Source organism: Pinus tabuliformis, chromosome 7 (genome assembly GCF_031772625.1).
Source record: "Pinus tabuliformis cultivar Carrire ecotype Pingquan chromosome 7, CPIR1, whole genome shotgun sequence".
NCBI lineage: Eukaryota > Viridiplantae > Streptophyta > Pinopsida > Pinales > Pinaceae > Pinus > Pinus tabuliformis.
Window position 1 is genome coordinate 1002026340 of NC_142293.1, and position 18387 is coordinate 1002044726.

Here is an 18387-nt window from a genome sequence, read left to right on the forward strand (position 1 = left end):
AACCAGGGAGCAAGAAGAAAAAGAAAGGGAGAAAAAAGAAGCAGGATGAGTCATCTCCTAAAAAACCTTCTGCATACCCTTCTGGGCAAAGGAAACCCCCTGCGGGGTGTCATATATGCGATGAGGATCATTGGACGAGAGATTGTCCACATATAGCTGAAGTTAAGAAACTCTTTAAGAGTTCAAAAACCTCAATGGTATTGACTGATCCGTTTCCAAACCCAGGAACCAAACTGGCTGCTAATCAAAATGCTTCTCGATCCCAAGTGCTTATGTTGTCTATCTCAGAGCAGCAAAATGATGCTTTGACAAGGAATAAATATTAATCCACAGCTGCCGAATAACAAGGCTAATGAACAACCTAGTAGTTCGACAACAACTTTGACCGAAGTTGTGCCACCCATCATTCCTGAACCAATGATAAAGTCACCAAAGGGAGTAGTACACAAAGCGACGTTTAATCCCCGCGCTAGAGTGGAACAACATTATAATATAGTGGAATATTTGGCACAATCGCCATCCGCTATGTCGACTCTTGAAGTACTACAGAATTGCCCATCCCAAAGGCAGGCTTTATTATCAGCCATTGGTGGGATAGACCCAAAGAATTCCAATCTTGTATCCTTCGATCATAAAGGATACGATCCTCAATTACCAGCTCAACAAGCTTTCCTTGTTCAAGTGAAAGCCCTCAACAAAACTGTTCATCGAACAATTATTGATGAGGGAGCATATACATGCATTATGTCGATGAGTTGCTGGAAAACTTTAGGATCTCCAACCTTGTCGCGATCTTCGACAGCATTAAAATCATTCGACGGAAGGACATATACCCCATATGGTATTCTAAGTAACTTGAAAGTTGAACTAGGAGGGAAAACAGTAGAAATTGATGTTGAAGTAATCGACGGAAACCTCGATTACAACATCCTACTAGGAAGGCCCTGGATATATGCCATGGCCGCAGTTGTGTCGACCTACTTCAGGAAGATTGCATTTCCCTTCCAAGGAGGAATTACAATCGTCGACCAACAAACATTTCTCCCCAACAGTGCACAAGTTACGGGAAGCATTCCAATGATCCATGGAAGCAACCATTCGCTTCAAAATATTGGAGTAGGCCTCCTAAAAGACCCTGCCTTAATGGGTACTTTTTCCCTACCACCTCCGAGTAATTTCGCGGAAGTGGCCACAGTGGAAACCTACAATATGAAATCTTCTATATCTAATGGATTCGGAAGATTCCTAAACATTTTTTCAGCATGGATCATCGCCATTTCAGAAATATTGTAGCAATCAATTTTCTTGGCTTGGGGGGCAAACCCAAATCAACACTCTTTTGAGTGTTTGGATAGATAGGTCTAAGGAATATGGTACCTCTTCAGATCCTTGGTCGCATGTACAATCTATAGACAAAGGAATCATTCAGTCAATGATTTTAGGAGAGGCACCATGGGAAGATTACCACCATCGTTCCCTTCTTCCAGATTGTGAAGAAGATACCCCTGATGACCTTCATCATCCTTCAGTTTTTGATTTTCTATCAAATACTGTAAATGCGGTGGATTCCGAGGATGGTTCTTATCTCGTGTCGACCTCGTTAAAAACTGAAACAAGGAGTCATGAGGATAGTTCTTTTACTGTGTCAACCTCATTAAAAAATGAACAAATCCCCTTTCCAAATCTCAAAGGTAAACCTGCATTCCAACCACCGAGTTGAATGCAATGAAGCTTGGGGGCATGCACCTCGATTTGCGTTATTATGCTCGGGGCATGCAAAATTATCACGAGCAGTGTTACTGCGGGGTTCAAGCTCGTTAAAAAATAAACCCGCCTCGAGCAGTTTTAGCACATAGTTCAAGCTCGTTAAAAAATAAACATAAGTCATGAGAAAATGTTTCCCCCAGTGTTTAAGCTCAATAAAAAAAAAAATAACCGATTTTCCAGTAAATAACCATCGTGAATGTAGTACTTCAGCCATTAAAGCCTTGGTCGTGTTTGTACTGTCACCTCCACTTTTCATTGGCTAATCATTCACCTCCATTTGATTGTTTACCCATTTTGAGGAACAACTGCGAATAGTGATCTCACTAGCCATCCTTGTGACACTGCCGTGATTGGAAAATTCCAAACCTTACCTGGAATCAGCTGCTACCCGTTTTATCACTCGTTCCTCAAAAGACGAGTCTCCTTTAAGCTCTTTTCAACTGACTCGTAAAACATGAAAAGATTGCCGAGTCCTTGGCCTTCCAACTCGTTAAAGGGACAGGAAGTGCTATCCCTCCTCTAGATTTTAATCTTTTTGGACCTGAGGGATTATTACACAAAATGATCAAGTGCTTGTTTTGTTCGGCTCGTTAAAACTATCGAAAATTCATCCCTTCTGTATTGTTTTATACTTTTCCGGACTTAAGGGATTAGATGACGAAAAAGGAATTTTGGAGTTTCCTTTATGTTCCTTTTCAGGCTCTCTAAAATTGAAAAGGACCGAGTTATCGTTGTCGTTAAACTCGTTAAAAGGATTAATAGCGACAAACTTGTCTTTAGACGAGAACGAGTTTCACTATCGCTAGGCTCGTTAAAACATAGCGATGGGTTTGCCCGAAGGGAAAATTATAGAACAAGCATATGTTATCCTCCTCAAGCTTGACAAAAATAAAGAGGTACTGGTCAGCAATGACTCGGGAAAAATTGGGAAGAAAACTCAAAGAAACTTTGTTGGTAGCAAGTCGCTCTTGAACATGACACTTCCACTTCGTGTCCGAGTCGGGTTGGGTTGTTTCATTCACTGGTCACATCGCCATGGTCACGCCATACCATCCACATTTGGGGTTAATGCTACCAATCCATCACATCAGTGTCGCCGATATGTTCAAGAGAAGTCATCCAGAGAAGTCACTTGTGTCTCACCCACTACCATACATTATACTCCATTCTTTCATGACCGCCACCCTGAACCTTATATCACTAGATCGTTTTCACCTCCATTAAAATCATTTGCTCTGTTCCGTGTCATTGATGTGGGATTCATTAAGGCCCTCCTGTGACAGATCACTTCTTGTCGTCATCAGCTCATTATCCAAGAAGTTGATCTAGGAACACCCCATTCAGTACTTTGATGCTTGCATGCCTCAATGGCAAGTTTCTCACTTCCGGCGACAGGTTTACACCAATGGCCTTCGACCGAAAGATTTTGCGTGGTGTTCGACGCCAAGTCCTTTATTCACACCATGTGAATTGTACTGCAGTACCTTAAGGATCATTATCATTATCGGTGATTCCTCTCGCGCTTGTTAACAGTTTACATCATTGACTGGTAATCAAGCGATGTCTTTCCATGTTCGACTTCAGAACATTTCTCACATGGATCGACTTGTACTTTGAGTGAAGATCGGATGAGAGTGAAGACCCCGGATCTAGTTTCATCCATCCGGGCTGCAATATATATTCACGGAAATAAAGACATTAAATGTACATCATTGCAGCACAGATAATCATCCTACCAAAAGGATGATGGCTCTATCAGAATCATCAGTCTACACTCAGACGGTTGTCTGTCCTATATACATGAAAATGAATTTATAAAGCTGAGCATGGGAATACCCACCTCAGCTAGATCATGAAAATATTATGAAGATAATGTATTGAATTGTATCTTATTACAGGTCTCCTCCCTGCATTGAAAGAACTTCGGATCCTCATAATAAAGCATTTCACCCGACACCAAAAGGTTAACGGCCTCATACCTTAGGGGGCAACTGTTATAGACATTTTTGTGCCCTACAACTCCAAGCATGAAATGTCCATAAAAAAAGGGCTCCTAAGTCCCTAAAAGTGTTGTTCTAACCCCTAAAGGAACAAGGTCAACAGATTACAGCTTCTCCCAGAAGTTCTCCATGAAAAAATACTCAAAACTGGTCAAAACTGGATCATTGCACTTGCTCCATGGCCAAAGTGCGATGCATTGCACCTTGTACACACAGGAAGTGCGTTGCATTTCAAAAACCCCTTCTATGGGGTGCGATGGACGAGAAAAGACAAGTGGCAGAGACAGTTTGCGAGGTGGATGATCATGGAATCTTCCAGAAACTTCTCCTGGGACACTTGCCTCTCAGAATCACCCAAGGATGAGTAAGAGATCAATGAGATCTCCAAGTGGCATCAAGAACTACCACTAATCAAAAACCCAGAGCTGACTCACACCTCTGCAAATATCTATATATAGATCTCTCATCCTAGAGATCCGGGGGTTGGGGGCTGGAATTTTGCATATTGTAAGGAATTGTTGTTGGTTTTTTTAGACAAACATCAGATTGTTGGGTGATCTATGCTTTGTTTGAGGTGAAGAGGGGTTTCTTTGCTGGGAGGTTGATGCTGGGTCAGGAACCACTGGTTGTAACTCCTCCTGGATCTTTTCTTGTTTATCAATAAAAGCTATTTGGGTTTTCCTCCATGCTTTTGTATCATTGATGCTTGTTACATCTGTATGGTTAACTTAAATCTAATCCTAAGTTGTTTATGAATATAGATCCATGTCTTTGTATAGTTTTCTTCTTCTGTGATCTTACAGGTACTTTGTGAAGCTAGGCAAGTAAGGGAGCAGGTAGCTGGAGACTATCAAAGAAGAGAAGAATTGGATCAAAGGACTAGCGCAAGACACAGGTTGGTTCTTTCTATTCCTCTCTATCTATAGTTCATAAAGGGAATACAAAAGTAGTTTTTCTCTGTTTGTTTCTAAGGAAGTTGTCACACCTTAGTGGGATAGAGCAGTTCTAAATAGACACTTTTCCTTGTAACAGATATATATATATATATATATATATATATATATATATATATATATATATTTTTTTCCATTTTTTCCACGCACACACACATATTTGTGTGCGTGCGTGTGAGATTTATTTATTTATTTATTTTTTATTTTAATTTAAATTTGTATAATTAAATTTTATAACTTTTCATTAATAAATATTAATTCTAAAACAATATCAACCAAAAAAATTACTTAAAATGTATCATAAAATTATGTCTTTAAAATTTTTAAAATATTCAAATTATAATTTAGGGTTAGTGGTTAATAGGTTAAAGAGTTAGGTTAATAGGTTAGGGTTTACATTAGGTTTAGATGTTTTAGGGCCTAGGGGATTTAGAGGTTAATTTGGTTTTAGGGAGTGGGGGTTAGGGGTTTGGCGTTAGGGAATAAGGTGTTAGGAAATGGGTAAGGGGTTAATAGTTTAGGGGCATAGGGGAACGTAAGGGGTTATTTCTTATGGGTTTAGGGTTGAATGGTTTAGGTGTTGAAATTAATCTCACTACTGAGTGGGGGGGTGAATCGATAGTGAAGGGTTTCATTGTTTCCTAATTTTTTATTATCAAAACAACCAAAAATCAATAACCCATAGACTAACACATGAATAGATAGAAAATCAACATGTAAAAACACCATAAACAGAATAAAAAACATGCACATAAATGGACGCAATTTTTCTATCGAGAAACCCTCTCCGGGGCAAAAAACCACTTGTTGTTGTTGCATTGCTTCAAAATTTTATTAATCAAACAAATCGTTTTACACAATCATAGTTGGATATGTCCAACAAGGAAGTTTCTCATATTAAATCGACTATATGAACACTCATCCACATGAAGCCTTAACGTCCAACAAGCCTCGCCCAAAACCCATTAGACTATGAGAATGCTACTTCCTCAACTGAAGCTACCAACCACCATAGGCAAGGAACACCCATCCCTTCTTCACGAAGCTATCTTGATTTGTTGATCCTTTAGGGCCTCATTTTAGAATATTTCAAACTGGACTTGTGCACAAAACAATAACAACTTTCTCTCACCAATAAAATCTGAACACAAACCCATCATTCACACTGTAACACCCTCCTCTCACATCTACCCAAGAAACTGACTAGTTAGGGTAAACATGCGATGAGAGCTGACTATGATATGATTCAACCTCCTATGTAACCATAAGGAAATGGAATTGACGAAAACATAACACAAACACCTCCCTCAAGTGCTTTAGGACCCCCAGGAGCTAATCCACTGCTCCAAGTGCCCAACCCCTGTGTTAAACTAACATTTAGATGAATTGAACCCAAACTCGCTCCCATGACGAGGCATGCATGTGACTGTAACCCTATAGTCACTATCACAGGATGTTTTGCTAGTGACCAGAGACCCAATTTGTTAGTGCTATGCCAACGATGTTGGGATTTGAGCCACCTTTTCAGGCCCAGAGCCTAGGTCACTACCCAGAATTGAACCATCTCTTCAAATCAGTAAAACAACATGGAAATGATGGTACTAGAGAAAAAATTATTCAAGTCCTTGCCTAGACCCCTACTAGCCATGACATGCATTTCGTTAAACATATTGCAAATGTGTAATATATAGGTGTAAATAAAAGATTTGACCATAAGTGTCTCATACTTATCTGATATTCGTATGAAACATTGTCTCCTTATCACATTAGCTGCCATTTCATCCCTTAGGTCATAGATACATTAATCATTTAATTACAAATGAAAACATTATGAGAGCCACACATGGTTGCTATCATAAAATACATACATAACCAACATAATAGAAGCAGAAAATACTCATAGAAATACAAGGAGAATTAACTTTTCATTAATGATGCAAAATCCAAATCCGAGATGGGACTTCCACGTTCCACCTAACTATAGAATGGATACACCAAATCTCTCTTCATCCATTCACCCCCATGCCATATTCCAAGTATGAATGTGGGATTTCATAGAGCACATCAATAAAAAACCATGTAGGGCTTCTAGAGTCCATCCACCTCAACCCATCAAACAGTGATTCCACCTCACGGTCGGACATCACAAAACCATCATCAGATCTGTCTCTATCCAAGCCTTCGAGGGATGTAGAGCATTCGTTTAAGCGAAGCTCTAGGACTAGTAACTCAACCCACAACTTTTATCGGGCTGCAGATAGTTTGTCCAGTGAAGGCTCCCTTACTAGTAAATCAACCCACCAAGGGCTCTAGAGTGTTTCTCCAACCAAGGCTCTAGGACTAGTAACTCAACCCAAGGTAAGGAAACATGAGAACCAACCAAAAACACAACAATGAAAATAAATCAACAATCACCATGGCTATCTAGGAAATGGCAAGGCTAGGCAATCCAGTGTCAATCCAGGTAATCCTCCATGCTAATGATAGATCACAATGAAGAAACCATAGCATGTGGCGTGCATGCCAAAACTAGTGAAGGAAATATATGTGCAACTCAGTACCTACAAGAAAATCTGATGTAGTTGTTGATCTCGATGCCTTCTTGCACTTTCCTGCTCTTCCTTTGCCTTCTTGCTCCAAGAATCCAAGTATGCCACACCTACCTAGAGTGCTCCAAGAAAACTCTAAGTCTCCAAGAATATGATAGAGAGAGAGAACAATGAGAGAGCTCCAAAACTGAACTGGTCAAGTCTTGCCCACTGATCCTCAGAAGCCTTTTTATTAATGAGGGCTCTATTTTCTTCATTTTCCATTATTTCCCTTCATTTTCCTCCTCACATGTAATTTGTGACCTTTCACCTTCCTTTTCTCCTAATTTCCGTTATTTTCATAAATAAAATTCCAATAGATTCCTCATGCCTTTCCAAAGCCTTAGCCATTTCATTTGCAAATTCCCTTAGCCATAATAAATTGAATGAACACCCACTAGGATGTTTCCCCACTATTCAGTTTGGAATACATGTACCATAATCATGGCCTTATAATTTATATTTACATGGATTTTTAACTAGGGCTGTTACACACACACTCACTCAAAATACTCACAAGAATATATGTCAAAATATCCTCAACAATATCCAATCAATACCTTGGGAAAATGCCATGTTCATTCAAATACCACAGACACTTGTACCATGGTAATCTCTATGTTCATAGAATGGCAAGAGACAATGGTAATACTAATACCTATAATGCCAAACCAAGTGCCGACCTGGACCACACACAAACCAATACCAAGGAAATGCCAATGCAAAGAATACTTGTACCACAATAATGTTTACTTCAACCACAACTGCATCATCAACTATATGCATAAAATTATCAACCATACATAACATCTACCGTAGCAACCATACATAGCATCTACATAAGCCAAGCCAAAGCCAAATCAAACCAAACCACTTGCAACAATAAAACATCTGCAAAAACCAAACCATTTGCAACAATAAAACATCTACAACAACTAGCATTGATATGTAACAAACCAATACCAATATCACATTCATGTGATAACACTTTCCCAGGTTGACATCAATGCCAACCATCAACCACTTCAACACAACAACTGCATCATCAATGCCAACAATATCCCCTTTTGCATTGATGGAAACCCCTATTGAACCATCCATCTCATGTCAATCTCTGAACAACTAAGCTCCTCATGCACTCCCCCTTTGACATCAATGGAAAAGGGATAAAAATGCATTAATGACATCATTACTCCAGTGATCATCCATTGGGTCAACAACAACTCCCCTTAGACACTAACTCGGTATCAACAAGAAACAACAACCATAATCACTTTCTTCTCATAGCAATATAAAATAGGAGCAATCTGTCCTGAAGCAACAACAACAAGAACAATAAACAACACTTTTTCAACCAAGATAGCAGCATGAGAAACAACAACAATATAATGAGCACCACATAATAAGAATCAACAACAACAACAACAGTAACATAGTGTGGGCAAAAACACCATCCTCGAGGATCAATGCACGTGTATCTTACCAAAGGTAAAGATAAGGGTAAAGAATCATAGCCATCATCCATATTTTCTCAAACATCATCACATCAACCATAAATGATCAACAACAAAACACTAGACATGCTCCCTCTGAGCATTATCACCACCGTCATCATGACTATATAAAATCAACAAGTACATAACATAGATGCTCCCCTTGAGCACCATCGTCATCTTGCAAAGAAAATTCTCTCTCTAAAAGATGCACTTCATAGATTAGAAGCACTCTTGACTAATGGAGTGCAAAGATGTGCAGTGCAAATGAATGATACATGACTCTACATGCCTATCACCAATGACTTGAGATGACCAAAAAAATTTGAACATTTGTTACAAGGTTGAGTATGACAATTATTAACACAATACAAGCCTATGACAATGACTTTTGATCCTACATATGGCTGAAGTATGAATTTCCTTATTTATGCACAAGGACACACTCTCGCTCAACAATATATTAGACCAAACATACTTCACCTCTAACAATAATAAGAAAAATCAGTAACATGACAATTTACTGAGAAATACATTTATCTCCAGCAACATGAATTTCATTAATTCATACCAGCTATACCATATCTGTGCCGCTAGAAACTTGGTTTGTAGTTCTCTTGACAAGCTTGCACCATAGTTTCCTCCTATATATATATATATATATATATATATATATATGCTAATGGATCCACGATTCGACACCCAATTCCACATTCTTGGTTCCTTTGAGCAAACTCTTGCTCGTTATAATGATCAAGAGACTCGTGGGAAACTTATTACATTCAACCGGTAACCTAACTACCGGCAATGTCCCCACAAATTGTGCAGTCGTTGTGAAATATATCCATGTCTCTTTGTGTGCATGGGAAGTCGTTTATGCTTGCGGTTGTTAGTGCTGCACTCTCTTGGCCGTACGATCTAACTTCACCGCGCTAACAAACTTTTGTGGATTTTAACTTCTGGCGGCCCAAAGTTTTGTGTGTTAGCTCCTTTGGAGATTTAAATATTTAGAAATTTCATCCCGTCCTTTACTGGCAGCATAATGCAAAGTTGTGCAACCACCATTATTTTCCACATAAATATATGCACTTGTGTGTCCACTACTCCCATGATAGAATCTCTACAATTATTCAGCAATTTTATGCAGTTGTAGTCACACCAGTGATCCAACTCATGAGTTTTATTCCTTCACAGAAGGGTTCCCTTATCTGATCTTTGATACTTCATCTCCATCACAACCTTTACTAAGTATAATTCTTCCATTATGCTATTTTCTAGTGGCGGCATATCAATGTCCTACTTACTAGAGGCATTGTCATTGATGCAAATGTCCAACCCTTTGTCGGCTCTCTAGAAATCCTGCTACTAACAATTCCACCAACGACCCTTTCATGCCAAACAAAGCTACATTCAACCGGTTTATCGAATCCACAGATCAATGAATGCTCGAGAGCATCTCCTGATATCTTATTATTTATTCACTCGCTCTACCTATTCACATAGACAATCCATGTTTCTATGCTCCCTCTTGGTTCCACTCCATAGCAAACTCGTTATGGTATGTTTTTCTTGGATGTGGTAATCCTTCATGCACAACACTATAAAAAATTATAACAGTCACGCAGACTTGATGTGCGCTACTTCGCCACTTGAGCAAATCGACAACTCATTGAGCCTGGGATATCTGAAACTTTTTCGATGCCCTCTTGGCCATTCATGTCAAGAGTTTTGAAGATATCTTCGACTGTAGCCATGGTTGTATTCATGTAAAATTTTTGATAGATCATCATCAATTCCTCGCTCCTGTAAAAACTCTTGGAAATCTCTCTAGAGATATTATTTCATGCGCTCAAAACCTAACCCTTCATAATTCTGCATCCATGATTACCAATCAAGCATTGTAGCTTCTACCTTTATGTTTGCCTTTCCATATTTCCTCTGCAATGTTATCCATTACTCACCCGATTTATCTTTAAAATTGAAGGGAATGTTATCACGAGGATTATAATCGATTTTGTATTTGACCTCCGACTGTAGCAGGTGCAAAATTTTCTCTCGAACGAAGAAGAGAACTTAGAAGACGATTGTAATAGATAAACCACACCCATATAGTAATGGCACTAGTCTCCAAATCGATCTCCATTCCTTCATTGTCGTGGCGCCTATGTTGCATAGTTTTGTGGAATGAAAGGCTTTCCTTTTGAGTGGTGAATATCAATATTCCTCAAAAAATAAATAAATCAAAATGATGCAAAAAGACCCTGATCATTATTGCATTCCACTTACACAAGATCAAACCATTGGACTAAGATATAAAAAATATTAATGGCGCTATCTCCATGAGTAAATAACCAAAGAATTCACATTCGTGAAGTCCACATCAAGCAATTACTAAAACAAATTTGGACCATTTTTGACTAGTTCACCCGTGACCCATCAACTTTTTCGGGAACACGTTCCAAACATAGCATGACCAGATCCACGCGTTAATCACCACTTGGTTTATCACTCATGCTTTTAAAAAATCGGACCACAAGCTTTTAGTACCACTTGGAAGCCAGGTCAGCTATTTCATGGGAAATACAAGGCTATTCCTCGTGCACTTTGATTTTTACTTAAGGATGCAGGTTCTCCAAACCACTTCATCAATCCAGTAATTTCATGAACAAATAAACTCGTTTATTAACTTGGACCATAACGATTATTTGATTAGATCAATGTATTACTCTCTACATTCTCCCTCCCTTTTTTCGTCATCAGAATGCTAATCTTTATTTCTTTTGATTGCAGGTATGGACTATGGAATTCGACAATTACTTCCGCAAGAAAAAAAAATTGGACCTATGTAGCCAAAACCAACCCATAATGTTTACAGAAATGATTAATACTTACACCAACTACTGATGAAACCTTTTCCTGGAGGAGCTTCTCCAGGATCTCTGCGATTTCTGCTTCATGCTCCCCCTGGGGCCGAGCTGGCCTCAGTTGCGTTTTTGCTCCTTTCTTTTCCATATTTTGATTGGTTGAAATTTAACATGCACATCACCTTATTTTTTCTAGTATGGTTTCCCTAGCATGGCTTTCTCCTTCTGATTAGATTGCCTGTAAGACATCGGAAAGTTGTAGTCCTTCAGCTTATGGCCCACATTATCACAAACATAACATTTTATGTGCTAAAGAAATAGTGGAAATGGTAGATTTTTGCGAGTATCTTTATTCCCAAAATCATTACACAGATAACAATACCCATGAAAGAAATTTTTATACCTAGATATTGATGGTGCTGCTTTTCCTTGACTGGTTACTTGATAATTCTCCTCATCCAACTCCTCTTGCTGGGAATATCTTATCAATTTGCTTCTACAATTATCAGAACTGTGTCCAAATTTTTGGCAGTTAAAACACCTTACCTTTCTCATACCTTTCATTGTCAAATTCTTCAGATTCTAATCTTGATGAGGGTTTCCTTCAGAGTTGCTGCAAATTTCGGCTTTAGGTTCTTCTATTTTTGCCTCATTTTCCCCTTTTAGGTTTGATCTACTTTTTTCTTTTTTAGCTTCAAGTTTTCTGCAATTTATGATCTATTCCTTTAGCTGATTATTAATATCATCTTCAATGTTTCTTTTCTTCTCCAACTATTTTTTCAGATTCAAAATTTATTCCTTGAATGCATTCTCTCTCTCCTCAATCATCTGAGCAATTTCTCCAGATATTTATTTTCAAACATAAACTTTTCTATCAACCTTTCTTGAGAGTTTTTTTTGGCTTCAAGAATCACCAACCTCTTAAGCTCCTCATCTTCAGACTCTTGCACTAGAAAAACACTTTCCTCTTCTCTTGAGGAATCAACTTCAAAACAATGATTATTATCTTCTTTAATGATTCCAAGATCATCATCACTAGATTGGCAAGGAAAATGTCCATGACTGAAAATATTGTTTTCCATACCTTTTACCAACAGAATAGGTTCTCCCCATTTTGCAACTTTCTTGGTTTGATTGCAACTCTTCTTCTTCTTTTGAGATTGTTTCCTCTTGCTTTTGTCCATGCTCCCATGATATTCTCTCAAGCTATCAAGCTTCATCAAGAAAACCTCACTCTGATAGCAATTCTTGGAAGTGATCTCACTAATGAGAGTGGGGGGTCAATCCATAGCCAATGGGTTTATTATTTCTTAATTTTTTTTTTTATCAAAACAACCAAGAATCAATAACCCATCAACTAACACATGAATAGATAGAAAATAATCATGTAAAAACACAATAAATAGAATTTGAAACATGAACATTAATGGACACAAGTTCTATGGGGAAAACCCTCTCCATGGAAAAAAACCACCCACCCACTAATATTGCTGCTCTTCTTCATAATTTTATTAATCAAACAAATAATTTTACATAATCATAACTAACTATGTTTAGCAGGAAGTTTCTCATACTAAATTAAATTTGTGAATACCCATCCACTCGAAGCCTCAACCCCCAATGCCCAACACCCATTAGACTATGAGAATGCTACTTCCTCAACTGAAGCTAATGACCACCATCGAAAAGGAACACCCACCACTTCAACAAGATATATTGATCTCTTGATCATCTAGGGCCTCATTTCAAAATATTTCAAACTAAACCCTTGCACAAAACAACAACAACTTTCTCTTGCCAATAAACTCTCAACACAACCGCATCAATCATACACACACTTAAAATTCTCACAAGAATATATGTCAAAATATCCTCAACAATCTCGAATCAATACCTTGGAAAAATACCATGGTCATGCCAATACACACACTTAAAATTCTCACAAGAATATATGTCAAAATATCCTCAACAATCTCCAATAAATACCTTGGGAAAATACCATGGTCATGCCAATACCACGGACACCTGTACCATGGTAATCTCCAGGTTAATACCACAAACAAATACCATGGTAATACTAATACTTGTAATTCCAATAGGAGTGTCGACTTGGACCACAAACAAACTAATACCAAGGTAATGCCAATGCCAAGAATATCTATACCATGGTAATGTTTACTTCAACCATTTACACAACTACATCATCATTTATATGCATACAATTATCAACCATACGTAGCATCTTCCATAGAAACCATACATAACATCTAAATAAGGAAAGCCAAATCCAAATCAATACACTTGCAAAAATAAAACATATGCAAAAACCAAACCACGTGCAATAATAAAAAATCTACAACCAGTAGCATTCATCTGTAACAAACCAATACCAATATCACAATCATATGATAACACACTACAACCAGTAGCATCCATCTGTAACAAACCAATACCAATATCACAATCATATGATAACACATGCCTAGGTTGACATCAATGCCAACCATCAACCACTTCAACACAACTACTGCATCATCAATGCCAAAATAAAGGGTTAGGGGTTTAAGGGCATAATTAGGGGGGATGGAATTAATGTGTTAAGGATAATTAGGGGTATTATAGGGTTTAAAGGGTTGGGGTTAGGCCAGATTAAAAGTTTAGAGTTGGTTAAAGGTTTAAAGGTTAGGGATGGGTTAACAGCTAGGGATTAGAGGGAATGTTTCCATCAACTTAAAAGCCTTTGTGGTCACCAAGTGAAATCAAGGAAGAATATGACATAATGATGAAGGAAAAAAATATTAGTTTATTTTTGTTGGTTTTGACTAAATATCTCAAAAAGTGTCTCTCTTTCTACATGTCAAGAGAAGTAACATTTTTCCTATTTTTTTGAACATATGCCATAAACATCTTGATAAATTGTATAAGCTTCATAATTGATTAGCTATTTTTGTTTCTCTCTCTCACCTAAGCTAATTGCTCCATCTAGACTACCAAGTCCTAAGTGTGCCTAACACTTGGATGCCAATAACCTCTTAAGCCCTAATCCATCGACTTTGAACCCCTTATAAAATAAACAATCATCTCCAATTAGCTGGTCCAAGTAAAGTTTCCATCCAAACCAAACTTATGGTTTGCAAGTGAAATCAAGAAAGAATATGACATAATGATGAAGGCAAAATAATAATATGTTGTTTTTCTTGGTTTTCAATATATATCTCACAAAATGTCTCTCTTTCTACATGTAAAGAAACTAACAATTTTCCTATATTTTTTTAAAATATTCATAAACATATTGATAAATTGCACAAGCTTCATCATTGATTTGTTGTATTTGTTTCTCACTCTCAGCTAAGTTGTCTTTGTCATTGTCTTTATTGTATTTATTTTCCTATATTATATTTTTAAACATTTGTATCATTTAAATATTTGTTATATACACTAATATTACTTGATTATTTGTAATTATAAAGAAACAACACCCTAGGGCACTGGCCATGGATCATGATGACGTGATTTTTATATAAGTGCATGCTCAGGAATATGGAGAGAATAATGAATATCAAATTATTGATCCTATGGAAGACAATGATGATACTAATAACAGAGTTGAATAAGAGGGGACAAAAATATTGATCTATGAGACATTTAATAATGTTGGAATGAATGATGATGATGACCATATAGATGGTGTTTTTGATAAACATCTAATTGAGAAGGCAACAAAACCTCTTTATTAAGGATCCAAAACAAATATTCTCTCTGCTATATTTTTGCTGGTGAACTTAAAGGTTATGAATGGCTTGTCACACACTTGTGTCACATAGATCCTAAGGTATGTAATATATTTTATGAAATTTAGTACATGATGATAAAGGTTTTCTTTTTTCCTCCATTTTCATTTTTAGTTGATCATATGTAAAATCTGGATGCAATATGTACGATTAATATTCTTTACATTAAGTAGCACTAATTTTTTAATTATGTTGTAGATTTTTAGGTGACCTTTTGTTACCATCGTCAATTTTTTTATCTTGAGCATACTAATATTTACATGCCATTATGAGATATTGGAATGGAGTATCAAGCTATTCGTGCATGTATTGATGGTATTGTAGTTGAAACACTACAATGATATGTTGTTTAATGGCCACAAATTTCACATCAAAAAGTTGGTTGAAAAGATGAAAACTTCTAATAATGGGATTACTATAGTATTTCAGGTTACTAACATTTCCTCTAGAAGTGGCAGACATCTAGCAGTCTCAGAAAACCTCTACTATGGATATTTGGAAGATATACTTGAGTGTGACTTTAAATCCTTCAAAATAGTTATGTTGGACTTCAAATGGTATAGGCTACAAATGAATGAATGTGATACTGCTACAACTATTATTGAGTATTATAATAGATTTACCATGGTTAATACAAGGAATATTGAGCTAGGATTAGAGCCCTATATTTTTCCAAGCCAATGCGGACATGTATTATACTTAGAGATTTCAAGAAGAGGGGGTTCGTTATATGTTGTTAGATATGATCCAAGAGGAAGGCCAATGAAGTATAATGTGGTGGATTGAGATGATATTGAAAAAGAATATTATGTAGAGGAGAGATTAGTTTGTGTCAGACAAAGATGTTAAAGAAGTTAAAGAATATGTTAATTGAGACAATGTTCTGTATGAAGATGATATCGATAATGTATTGTTAGACGAAGAACTTGAAGAAGTCAAGCCAAGCATAAGAGACAATGTTCCTCATGATGATATAGACGATGCTATGATTGGAAATGATGACATTGATGATGATGCTAGTATAGCCAATCCTTTCAACACCAATTTTGAACTGGATGATATAGATGTTGACATGGATGAAGAATAAAATTGATGATATCAAAATGTTGAAATGTACTTGGAGGTATGTGTTTATATGTTTTCAGTTGATTTGTACTCTTTCATTTACCTTAAATATTTATTTTCTTATTTTGTAGCTATGCTTGATTCTTACTATGTTGCTTTCAAATATTTTATAGTAGATAAATTGGGAATTGGGGAATTGAGAGTGATGTGGGGGTAGGGGAATGGAGGAGGGAGGGGGGTGGAGGGGGGATGAGCCATATGAGCTTTCACCTTCATGTGGTTGGCCTTGTTCTCACTAGCTCAATTCTGTCGATGCTCTTAGGGTTAGGTAAATGTTCAATTTACTTTAAATTTAACAATTAATTGAAATTATGCTTTCATTAATTGACCCCACACAAAGGAGATTGTGAATGGGGCCAACATTGATTTTTTTTTCAGTTTTTGCTTGAATGCATTGAAATTTGACATGGTTATAATAGATGAAAGTGTTGACGGCATGGGTTTGTTTTGAGACTCAAATAGGAATCAAAACAATAATTAAACAATCAAATGAAAAAATCAAGGAGATGAAATTATTTATTTTTTTTACTGTATTTATCCTGGTATGTAAGTAGCCCCAAGGGTTAGTTCAATTGGTCCAGTAACCCTTATCAATGAACCTTAATTTTGTATTGAGAGGTCACAAGTTGAATTCTCTCAATGCTGTCTGGGTCAAGTAAATGTTTGATTCACTTAAAATTTAGCAACGAGTGGAAGTTATGCTTTAATTAATTAACCCCTCACATATGGGGTTGTGAATGGGGGCAACATTTAAATCTTTTCATTTTGCGATTTTGTGCACTAAAATTTGACATGGTCATAGTAGATGCATGTGTTGATGATATGCGAGGGTTTTGAGACTCAAATATGATTCAGAAAAAAAAAAATTAAACAATAAAATGACAAAATTATAACATAAATTTCAAGGAGATGAAATTATTTATTATTTTTGTTGTCCTTATCATGGTATGTATTTAGACCCGAGGGTTAGCTTGATTGGTCAAGTATCACTCATTAGAGCACCTTAATTTGATATTGAGAGGTCATAGGTTGAATTCTCTTGATGCTATTAAAGTCAGGGAAATGATTAATTCACTTAAATTTAGCAATCAACGGAAACTATGTTTTAATTAATTGACCCCACACAAAGGGGGTTGTGAATGGGGCCAACATTGAAAATTTTTCAGTTTGTGCTTGTATGCACTGAAATTTGACATGGCTATAGTAGATGCATGAGTTGATAATATGAGAATGTTTTGAGAGTCAAATATGACTCATACAAATACTTCGAGAATCAAACAACACAATTATAACATAAATGTCAAGGAGATGAAATTATTTATTATTTTTTACTGTCCTTATAATGGTATGTATTTAGCCCAGAGGGTTAACTCAATTGGTCGAGTACCACTCACCAAAGAATCTTAATTTTCTATTTAGAGGTAGAAGGTTCAATTCTCTCGATTCTCTCAGGGTTAGGTAAATGTTCAATTCACTTAACATTTAGCAATCAATGGAAATTATGCTTTAATTAATTGACCCCACATAAAGGGGGTTTTGAATGGGGCCAACGTTGATTTTTTCCAATTTGTGCTTGTATGCACTATAATTTGACATGTTTACAATAGATGCATGCGTTGAAGATATGGGAGGGTTTCAAGACTCAAATATGACTCACACATAGAATTTGACAATCACAAACAAAATTATAACATAAATGTTAAGGAGATGAAATTATTTATTATTTTTTACTATCCTTATCATGATATGTATTTAGCGCAAGGGTTAGCTCAATTGGTTGAGTATCCCTTGTTAATGTACCTTAAT

The 18387-nt window shown here is 36.7% G+C and overlaps 1 pseudogene; it reads right to left on the minus strand.

The window, feature by feature from the left end:
* Positions 1 to 10520: 10520 nt before the first annotated feature.
* LOC149250962 (uncharacterized) lies at positions 10521 to 11813 on the minus strand (annotated as a pseudogene).
* Positions 11814 to 18387: the final 6574 nt, after the last annotated feature.